Source organism: Octopus bimaculoides, chromosome 14, assembly GCF_001194135.2.
Source record: "Octopus bimaculoides isolate UCB-OBI-ISO-001 chromosome 14, ASM119413v2, whole genome shotgun sequence".
NCBI lineage: Eukaryota > Metazoa > Mollusca > Cephalopoda > Octopoda > Octopodidae > Octopus > Octopus bimaculoides.
In genome coordinates, this window is record NC_068994.1 from 16,709,389 (window position 1) to 16,712,333 (window position 2,945).

Consider the following 2,945-nt stretch of genomic DNA (forward strand, 5'->3'; position numbering starts at 1 on the left):
GGATAAAGAAAAGTGACAGGGAAAGGCAGAGGAAAATGAAGATAGGCAAGTGATGGACGAAAAGAAGAAGTAAGAAAATTAATGGGGAGAGAATGGGAGAGAAAAAGAGAGTTTCAGGTGGTAAAAAATAGAATAAAAGCTTCTATATGATCTCTTGACCTTTTAGAAATAGTGGCCAAAGCTTCTCAAAATCATACCTTACCATCTTATAAAAGGAAGGACACATTGGATTATGTAGCTGTAGTACTAGTTGACAAAAAAGACAGGATGGTCATGACTGGAGCGCCTTTAAATATAGATCTGCTCTGTCAGTGTTGTCAAAGGTGGGGTTCTCTGCCAAACAACAAAGGACCCTTCCACAGTTGTTTAAGATATATTTGGAAACCCTAGTTCTCAAAGTGTTTTAAGTCACATGGAATTCAACATGACCTTGGAAAATGTTTGGGGTCAGGAGTTTTTTGCCTCATTGGTTGCTACATTTAAGCTGATACACGAGAGCAGTGCAAGCATTAGATATGTGGCTTAAGAAGTTTGCTTCCCAAGTTAGCTATTGCTAACTTTTCCTTAACCATTTAGCATTCAAGTTATTCTGTCAAATGTAATACTTTTCATTAACGATGTGATTGTATATTTTTAGAATGAAACTGTAGGTTAGGTTTGAGAGGCCAGATCTGGTCAGTTTCAACATAAAACAGATAGAATATTTGGGCTGGATATGGCCGGTTTAAATGCTAAAGGGTTAAACTTATGTTTGGAGCATAAGTGAATAGTCTCAGAATTACACTGAAAAGTTTTTAATAGGAACACTGAAAACCAGAGTTCTGTAGTGTAGAATCAGATGTGGTCTCCGGTGGTTTTATATCAACTCAAGCCTAAAAATCTTTGGAAATATATAACTGACCCTGTTTTAAGAGTCAGTAAAAAAATATTAAAAAAATTTTGTGTGATCTGAGAAATATGCAATATTTCAAAAACTGTCCTTCATATTTTGGCTGATGCTAATATAGAGTCACCACTTTGTTTTCTTGGAATCTAGTGATTATAGTTTGTCTGCTATGGCAGTCGTCTTTCGTGTCTCTGAAGATGACCAGATTAGCAGCTTTACTCTTCGTGAATCTTCAGGTGACTTATTAGACCAATATTGACATAAAATCCATGGTTACAGTGGGTGCATATTATAACAGAATCAGGACCTGATAGAACTTTTGCTTTCTGCACAGCCTTCCCCACTTTAGTTACTCTGATCATTTCTGATTCTGAGTTCTGTACTTCAGAGTACACAGCAATACACCACCGTTAGTGATCTTGCGGAAGATGTTTTCAAGTGAACTATTCTAAGTTACACTTTTTAAATTTGTCTTGAGAATGTCTTTGTATCGCCTCCTTGGTCCACTGCATGACCAAGGGCCAACTGCTAGTTCACTAAGAAAATTGTAGGGAATCTGGAGTCAGGCATGCATACTACATGTTCACTCCACTGCAGTTGCAATTTTCTTAGGAAAGCATGTAGATTCAACATATTAGCTTGTTCTCCATAGCACAAACTGGTTTGTCATTTTATCATTTCCCCTTCTATCTATCAAAGGAGACACAAGCACTTTCACACACGACGGAACTTCTATGTATCAAATTCACTCATAAAGCTTTGGTTGGCTTGAGGCTATAGAAGACACTTGCTCTTGGTGCTGTGCAGTGGGACTGAACCTGAAACCATGTGTTTGGGAAGCAAGCTTCCACTTAATGTTGAGAATTTTTCACAGGCATGTTAGGTGAAATTGAAAGTTTTTTTTGCATGTTTTTGGTCAACTCCCCAGCTTTCGCATCCATAAAGTAATGTACTCACCACAACAGCTTTGTATATATCAAGTTTTGTCTTTATCGTCAAACTGGTTTGTCGACTGTATTATTATAGGAATGGTATGGATTTAGGGCATCTGATTGTGTATTATTTGTTCTCAGTCACACCAAATTTACAGACTTTCAACTTATAGTAAGGAAAAAGACCCATGTTCTTTGGGTTTGTTGAAAATTTGTTTAACAGCACTGAAACAATTTTTTTAGCCTTTTACTAGTTTCAGTCTTTTTACAGGCTCAAGCACTGCCTTACTTTTTGTAGATTTAGATGATCATATCAACCTCAGTACTTTGTTTGTTATTTATTTTATCAATCAATGTTTATTTGTTGAATAGCTAAGCCTGTTTTCAGCATGATGCATTGATCTATTGGCAAAAGTTGCTGAGAGGATCATAGCTCAACTAATTAGAAAGAGAGTTAGCCTAGATGAGATACAGTTTGCTTTTGTGCCAGGGAGAAGCACTAACTGATGCTATACTCCTGCTATATGCTATATGTCCAGGAGACATATTTAGCAAAAAATAAACCTCTGTACTTAACTTTTGTTGACATGGAGAAAGTCTTTGACAGGGTCTCCCACTCACTTATCTGATGGTCAGTGCAGAAACTAGGGATAGATGAATGGTTGGTGAGAGCTGTACAAGCTATGCACATGGATGCTGTCTGTAAAGTGAAAGTCAGCAATGAGTACAACCATGACTGTGCCTGTAGCCACACCTACAAATAAATTTTTTTAGAAAGTTAAAAGTTATAGCTTGTCAGAGAGAGACCATTGATTTAACAGTATAGGCAATGGCTGAAGACACATAACCTCTTCAGAACTGGAGGAAGAAATATGTAACAGTCAGTTGGTTTTGTAAGCAAAAAATAACTGTTCATGCTGTGGATGGAGTCATCTGTATTGCTAAGTGCTTTATATGTGCAAAACCACCGGTCACTCTATGACTGACCATAACTTTTAACTTCCTAAAAAATTTATTACTGCTTTAATGCTTTGGTGTGTGTTTCTTTTTCGAATTTATGAACTACTGATGATATATATATGTATATATATATATATATATATATATATATATATATATATATATAT